The sequence below is a fragment of the Lemur catta genome, chromosome 4 (genome assembly GCF_020740605.2).
Source record: "Lemur catta isolate mLemCat1 chromosome 4, mLemCat1.pri, whole genome shotgun sequence".
Taxonomy (NCBI): domain Eukaryota; kingdom Metazoa; phylum Chordata; class Mammalia; order Primates; family Lemuridae; genus Lemur; species Lemur catta.
In genome coordinates, this window is record NC_059131.1 from 7,949,029 (window position 1) to 7,957,543 (window position 8,515).

General features: G+C 47.1%; 1 long non-coding RNA gene across 1 annotated transcript; it reads left to right on the plus strand.

Moving 5' to 3' along the window:
- Positions 1 to 5,966: 5,966 nt before the first annotated feature.
- Positions 5,967 to 8,039, plus strand: LOC123636415. The gene is made up of 4 exons (XR_006734523.1): positions 5,967 to 6,096; positions 6,551 to 6,660; positions 6,829 to 6,907; positions 7,572 to 8,039. It is a non-coding gene; the product is annotated as an uncharacterized LOC123636415 (long non-coding RNA).
- Positions 8,040 to 8,515: the final 476 nt, after the last annotated feature.

An 8,515-nucleotide genomic window follows, 5' to 3' on the forward strand; every position in this document is an offset into this window, starting at 1 on the left:
GAATATTATTTCAATCCAATATCCTGGCTGATATGTGTTCCTTCATTGTGTTCTTAGCAAGTTATATCATTTCTCTAAGATTTTATTTACTTGTTTGTACAGAAAGGACACCATCTCCCCTTGGAGTGAACTGTGCACAATGAGATATGGTGCCCAAGAAAGCCTCAGTTTAGTTTCCTGACTTTCTTCCCTTGAGGGAATTTGTAAAGGTGAGTGCTACTTCCAACAACGTGGGTAATGGTCCAGTAGTCAGTGTATACGTTGGAATGTTGATTGGGAAAATAATTAGACTTACTCCAAGAAACCAGGGCTCAATGCCTAGATTTAGCACCTATTATCTGTATAATTTGGGACAAGTAATTTAATCTTTCTGTACTTTTCACTCCTTCATTCCCAAAATATTTACTAAGCATCTCCTATTTTCAAGACCCATAGAGTGACGGACAGACAGACAGCCCTGCCTCCTGGAGCTTCCACATTGGAACAGAGAGGAAGCTACTCCTCAGGGCTGCTTGGAGAACCAGGTAAAGCACTCTGAAAACAAAAAGGTGTTTTACAAATAAAATTAACAGAAAGAACACGGTATTTAGAATCAAAGGAATTGAGTTTGAATCCTGGTTGTGTTCTTCCCGAGCTAGTGGCTTTGGAGTGAACACATGTCCCAAGCTTTCATTTCCTCACCTGTTAAACAGAGTGACATTCTCCTCTTCACAGTGTGACAGGACAGTTGCATGCAATAATGTCGGTGAAGGCATTTTGTGAGCAGGAAAACAGTATGTGAATATCAGTCATTTGTTAATTATTATTCATTTAAAATGAAATGTAGAGAAATCTCTTGTCTGGGGAATTAAAATATGTCTGAAATCAACAATTGCTCAGAGGAGAGCAGCACTGGTGATTGATAACATGTTAGAAAAGTGCCAGCACTGGCCTGAGGTCCGGATGTCCACAGGGAAGGTTGCCTGTGCAACCGCAGAAGTCGTCTTTCTTAGTCATGTGCTATCTCTGGACAGTACTGACCCATGGGGTCCCCCAGAGCCCTTTGTTGCAACTCTGGGTGCCCCTAAGAATGCTGTCGGGGCTTAGTGCATTTCCCCTGAGATGTTCCTGCAGGGAGCCGAAAGGCAGAGTCTCCATGGAGAATCGCAGGCTAGAAGTTTTGTTCTTCCGTAGAAAGTGAGTGAGAAATTTGCATGAGGCACCTTTTTTAATTTCTTTCGGTTGCACAGGAGTTTGATGAGCATGCTTCAATCCTCCAGTGCCTTCTGATTTCAGGAGAAAATCAATCTCTCAAATACCCAAAGCCGAGGTGAACTGCCTGCTGTGGTCCTGCCTGGGCCGGCCGGCTGGACAGCAACTCCTTACTCCCTCCATGGGCTGCCCCAGGGGGCAGCAGAGACCACTGGCAAGGCTGAAACCCGGTCCTTGTCTGAGCAGACAATGCCGCATTGTGCACAGGGAGGATTAGAATTCCGTGGCCGACTATTCCAGGCACTGCGACTGACCACAGTGAGAGCTCACTGCGCACACGTGTGTACACACACGTAACAGAATTGATCCTCGCCATACTCTGTGACACAGGCACTGGCAGATATTGAGTGAGAGAACCCGAAAGGGTAAGTGACTTGCACGAGGTGGAATAAGTAAGAGTCTAATTGGAGTCTTAGCTCTTGCTTTCGATGTTATCACAGGCAGGATCTGCAGGAGCTGGGAGAGATACAGGAGGATGGGGAGACAGGAGGGAGCTCTCAGCCCCCAAAAGGGAACCAAGGACCTGAGGCAGTGCAGTAAGTGCCATTGGAGGGGCAGATGTCCAAGGTTGGAGGAGGAGGGGCGGATGTCCAAGGTTGGAGGAGCAGAGGCTGCATCCAGCTGAGACATAGGTCAGGTTTGAGGAGGAAGGAGCATGAACCGGAGCGTTGCAGAATGAGACTGTGGCAGGTGGAGAGAAGGTGGCTGGGCAGGCGTTCTCGGCAGAAGGAACAGTGTGAGCAGCACCGTGGTGGAAAACTGAACCCCAAAGTGAGATTTTATAAAGAATAGGGAACACTTTTACCTATTTCTTTTGAGGAACATATTCCAAAAATACGAGGTGAGTGGAAAAATACAGCCATCAGTAAATTAATGCACGAATAACAGTGTGTTGCCCCAAAGGAAATAAGAGCCAAGCTATCTTCTGAAGAACTGAGTGATGTCAACTCACCTGGTGGACAGCTATGGCTCTGTGACTTTGGAAGTCCTGTTGGCATTGGTCAAGCAGAGCCAACCTGGCCCCGGGCATCATGACGCCCCCCACTCAGCCTCCCCTCCTCTCACCTGGGAGGGAGATGCAAGAGCTGACCCTGTTGCCAGCTCTGCCCATCCCTTCTCACGGGTCCCAGGAAAGTCCCATCCAGAGGGAAGAAGGCCCCAGGAGGCCCAGAGGGAAGGAAGTGGACTTTGGGCCCTGGCTGGATTGGATTTGGAGTTGGAGAGAACCAAGGTTAGAAACAGACAGTCTCAACCAGTTACAGGTGTCAGTGAGTCACTTTAAGCTTCTGTCCCTTAAGCTGCAGATTCCGTATCTCTAAAATGGGGAGAATGATTCTGCCCTCCAGACTCGATGTCGGGCTCAGAGGAAGTAACATAGGAAAAGCAACGAGCTCGGTGCCTAGTCAGTGGTAGGTGCTGGAAGAACATTAGCTTCCTTTGCCACTGCTGAGTGGTTAGAATGAGGCAATCATGTAAAAAAATAATTAGAATTTTTCCTACCCTACAAATACTCAAGTTTTCTGAAAATGGAATGCGATTATTTTTAATCAGCTGATTGGGATCCAGGATGACTTCATAGTCTTGTGAACCTAACTGAAAGCCGTCCAGCTCTGATTGCTGTGAGCCGGAGAGCTGCAGGCGGCTTGAACTCCCAGTGACCCTTGTACAAATGACCATTTCATCAACTGCCTGGGGAGGAGGTTCAGAGGCATGAAAGGGAGACGTGGGCAAGGACATAGGCTTGTTTGCTTCTGGGGCTTGACGATTTGGTCAACAACATTTTAGTTATTCAGTAATGAGTTCCTGGTACCCTAGAGGCAGAATGGGTCTCATACTTCCCCAGTGAGACAGTCCTCTCGCTTGCACATCATCTCTTTATTTTACTGTCTGACCTCCTCCAGTTTCTCTATGTACGATTTCCAACTCCAAATTGCACACCCTGGCGATACCCACCTGCCTCCATCGGGCCCTTTGTGGCACGTCACTGAACATTCCAGTGGTTCCCAGGTGCCCACAAATGCATCAGTTTCCCAGACTGGAGAGAGAGACCCTCTTATATTTATCCCCTTGGGAGCAAAATCTTATCTGCAGCCAGAAATAGAAGCCAGGCTAGTGATTCCAAATAACATCTCAGATGTCACTCTTGAGCCACCTGAGATGAAAATTTGGGATTTCTATTTTATATTAATACAAAATAAGCTTGAAATGGTGCCCAGAGTGTGGAAAAATGCCAAGATGGCGGAAGCTATTGAGTCCTGGGGCCTTGGGATAAACGGAGGCTCGGAGAAGGTTGAATGACACAGCTGGTGCCACGGGGGCCGTCAGGAGCGGGATTCAGGTCGGTGTGACTCCACCAATGGCTCCTTTGTCCATCTCAGACCTGCATCAGGACCCGCATCGGCACCTAACCAGGGCAGCGATGGCAGGAAGGAAAAGGAGGAGTGAATTTAAGACATATTCATGGTTCTAGAATATATTATGGCATGAGAAGCATGGCGTGCTATGTGACACGTCTTCTACTGCTGAGTGACTGTGAAAAAGCCTCTATTTTATTATAAACCCCAGCAAATGCCAGGGCAATCTAATGACTTGGATTCTCCACAGAGAGAAAGCTTTTGGCTCCGAGACAAAGACCTTAAATCCCCGTATACTTAAAATGGGACCTGCATTTGCATTTTAGCCCTATTTCTTTGGTTCTTTTGTGATTTCACACAGAAATGAAAACATGAGTTCCCTGGGGGATTTTTCTAATCTGGTTGCAAATAGCAGATGACCAGCTTCCCTGCTGCTGTGTGTTTAGACCTGGTAATCACAGCCTGTAAATCCCTGCAAGTCCCACTTCAGGGACTCGGGCAAAAATAGTAAGTGAGGTCAGTCCTCAAAGGGCAAAAAGAGCCCTTGTCATCTAAATAGAAGGAATCAAATCATCTTTTAAATGTAAGGTTAGGAAACGCCTTGCTCCTGCTCGGATCTGTGTTTGTGGCTGAATCACTTAATCTTTCATTCATGGCTAAACGGGCTCGCAGTGTCCACCATGCGCCAGATGCTGGGGAGGAGTCGGACGCGGTCCTGGCTGGAGCGGCTTTGCCTCAGGGCATCTCACCGCACTCCTGGCCTCTCCCAAGGTCAGGAAGGGCCCTGGCGATGTGGCACATGGTCATATGTTTTTGTGAAGTTTTCATCTGTGAAGACCCCCCCCCTCCCCATTGTAAAGGCTTCAGCTTCCAAGAAACCTGCCTCTGTCCCCTGGTCCTTCCCCAGGAGTACCTTGGTCCCGTGGGAGAGACATTCATGTAAACAAATGAATTCTCAAGCACATCAGAGGCGCGAGGGGAGAAGTCAGGTGGGTGACAGTGGCACACAGAGGAGGGAACCCCTGACTTGCTGAGAAGACTGTCTGTATATCTAGAGCTTTGGGTGGGGTTTTATCCTGTTTCCAACCCAAACAGGTGTATTGCAGTTCAGTGCTGATGCGCGCCACCTGGAGTTAGCGTCCCACTCTGCGGGTTGAAGGCTTAGACCTCTACAAGGCTGTGCTTACTACAGACTTCAGCCACACTGTGGGGGTCCCCAGGCCACTTGCACTTCTCACTAACTGGCTATACATTCAGGGGTTCCTACGGCCCCATCAAGGTTTGATAATTTGCTAGAACAACCCACGGAACTTAATGATTACAGTTGTGTTATATACGATACACACAGGGCAGTGTCTGGGAGGGAGTGCAGAGCTCTGTGCTCTGGCCTTGGAATGGGACGCGTCACCTGCCCCAGCACACCCATGTGCTCACCAGCAGGAAACTCCCTTCCCCGCCAGGCCCTTCTCCCCAGGCACCCGCGTCTGTGTCTAGCAGAGAAAAGTTGGGTTCTTGAGTCGGGCTCTGGTCCCTGCTGACATCCCCCAAGCTCCAGTTAGCTGCTTCCCATGCTGGATTCTCTGTTCCAATCCTGGAGTTGATTAAACTGAAGAATAGATGGTGACTTAGAAAGAAAAACCTCAGGATTCACCTGTGCTCGGCCACACTGCACCTCACAACTGATGTGGCTCTGCTTGGGTTGGCGATGCCTTCCAGAACTCTCAACGGGGAGTGAGGGTGAGAGAACTCTGTGCTGTCACTCTCGTTGTCCCTCTCTACTACAAAGTGCAGAGCGGGGTGGGAACGTCTAGGGCATTTCAGCTTGCTGTGCTCTTTGTCCTCTCTCCTCAGGTCCTTCCCACCGTCTCCTGGAGTTGCAGAGGGGGAGCTTCTGCTCCCCTCTGCTGTGCCCTCCTCCTCGCAGGAGCAGCAAGCCTCGTGCCTTTGCCGTCGCAGGTAGAATGGCGGAGGTGGCCCCTCCGTAGGTGGGCCTGGGTCCTGCCTTCCACGTCTGAGGCAGCCCTTCTTGTTTCTTTCTTCAGTTCTTTAAATCAGTTTTTAAACTTTGAGATAATTGTAGATTCACATGCAATTGTAGGAAACAAAATAAAGAAATCCTGTGGTGCACACTTTACCCAGTTTCCCCCAGGGGTAACGTCTTAGAAAATTAGAGCTGATATACCAACCTACATATTGACACTGATGCAGTCAAAATATGGAGCTTCCCCTCACCACCAGGATCCCCTCTGTGCCCTTCCATGGCCACACCCACTTCTCCCCCACTCTCATCCCCCCTCAGCCCATCAATCTATTCTCCATTTTCATTAAGAAAGCTGCTAAAAACACTGGTGCACAGGTTTTTGGGTGAACGTGAGTCTTTGTTACCATGGGATAAACCGAGGAATCCCTTCTGTAAGACGTTCCACCTCCCTCTGGAAGGCAGACATCTTGGGCAACCGTGGCTGAGGTTTAGTACTCAGAGAAACAACAGGTAATATATTAATAATTTAGAATACCGCTCTGTGAGATATTTATTAAGACTAATGCTACACACTTATTTGCCCATTTAGGAAATATGATGAAGGTGATTTTCCAATTACATACAATAAAAATACTACATAAGCATACTTTTAGAAAAATTATTTTGCATTTAGTGCTACTTTCCAAGTCCATATAGGTTGGGAATGTATCCAAAATTCCTGGAGAGTGAGGTTGGTAAGTAAGAAAGATTTGCTCCTCATACACTGAAGGGAGGTACTCTCTGCTGTGCCTGAACTGGTCCCACCACACTGAGTGTTCAGGGACAGAAGGGTGCCAGAGGGGACTGTCTCTTCACAGCTCTGGTCACTAGCGAATGTCTCTCTCTCTCTATCATCTATGTATCTATCATCTATCTATCTATTATCTGTCTATCTATCTACCTATCAATCATCTATCTTTTCCAGTTTAAGGGCCTGAAGGAGCTGAGTACCTACTAATCGCTGGGGTAAGGACTATGCTGAGCAAGAACATAGGCCCGAATGTCTGTGGAATTTCGTCTCCATGGAAATCCCAAGTGAGTCTCTTTCTGTGTCTCCACAGCCTCCTCTCACGACCCGTGTCCCCCTGCCTTCCTCAGAGACCTCATCTCTTGAGCGTTTCTGGATACCAGAGTATGCCGGGCCCAACACATCTTACCCTTTCTCAGCTCTTTGAGAATTTCTTCTTTCCTTTCATTTTTTAGAGATAATGTGCGGGTAGGAAGAACACCGGAAAAGACTTAACCCTCTGGGCTCCTCTCAGCCTCCCTTCCTGGATTGCAGGTAGCACAAAATTCACATTGGAAGATTATAATAGGATCACCTGTGCAGAGAGAGGCTCGATGTCAGCATTTCCACATGGTGACACCAAGCCAATCTGCCCTCAGTGGTATTTAGTTATTTGTTTTTACTGGGGTATAAAGCAGGAAAAGGCACAAATCTCTCAGGCCCACAGCTGGATGAAATTCACCTAGGTGTGTGCCTGCGGACCCGCCACCCAATCAGATGGGAGCATTTCCCTCGACTTAGAGGTTTTCCCAGGCCCCTTCCTGGTCAGTATTTATCCACTCAAAAGACTAGTACTATTCTGATTTCTATATTCTGACTGGGTCTTAAATTTAGGTTTAAATTAAGATTAAAAATTTACAGCAAAATAAATGTATAGTAACAAACAAAAGAAAAAAATAAAAAAAAATATAAAAATGTTATAGATTTAGTGTTTGGTGAGGTGAAAAAAATCTCCAAATAGATAAGCCACCCTATGGGAAATCCATAAGCAAAACAATAACCCAGACGTATAAATGGAGACCCTTGGTCTAAATGTACAAGGGAGGAAGGGATTTTCTAAATTGCTTTTCTGGTGTGCATTTGTTATGCATATAATCACAAAATGTCGGGGTGCAGGGGACTTGACTCATCATCTGGGGTCCACCTCCTCTCTTTACAGAGTGGGAGACTGAGGCCCAGAGGGACAGCAGGACTCATGCAGGGCCTTGGAACATATTAATGTCACCATTGAGATACTCCACTGTGGTTCCTTCAACACCTTGGAGCATTTCAAGTCTTTTCTGTTTACTTATCAAAGGGTTAACACAAAACATCTGTTGAAGTGAAGATACATGGACTGTTATGGGCTGAGTTATCTGCCCCCCTGCCGCCCGCCAAATTCATATGTTGAAGCCCTAACACCCAGTACCTGGGCATGTGACTGTCTCTGCATATAGGGCCTTAAAAAGAGTAATTAAGGTGAAATGAGGTCACATGGGTGGGCCCTAAGCCAACAGGATGGGTGTCCTTATAAGAAGAGGAGATCGCAACACAGACACACACAGGAAGAAGTCAGCTATCTATGAGCTAAGCAGAGAGGCCTCAGAGGAAACCAACACCACCGACACCTTGATCTTGGACTTCTAACCTCCGGAACTGTGAGAAAAATAAACTTCTGTTGTTTAAGCTCCCCCCAGTCTGTGTACTTCGTTGTGGCGGCTCTAGCACATTAATACATGGGCTGGCAAAGGTAGCTAGTGTCTATTCATTTATTCTATCCATTTTGTCATACATTTACTGAGGACCTACTATGTGCTAGTCACTTTGGCAGGTTCTATTCTAAGGACTTTAAACATCTCAACTCATTTTATCTTGAGCACAGAACTTTGAGGTAGATACTGCTCTACCCATTTTGTAGATGAAAGAAAGCAAGGTAATTAAGCAAGCTGGCACAGCTAGCATGTTTTAGAGTCACAGATGTGTAAACACGTGCAGGGTAGTCTGTTAGAGTCTATGGTGAGAGACAGAACTCAGCAGGGACATAGAAGAGAATAATGCTCCCAGAAAAGAAGGGAGGATTTAGGGAAGAGGAGCTGAGACTTGAAAAATGCACAAGACAGAAAG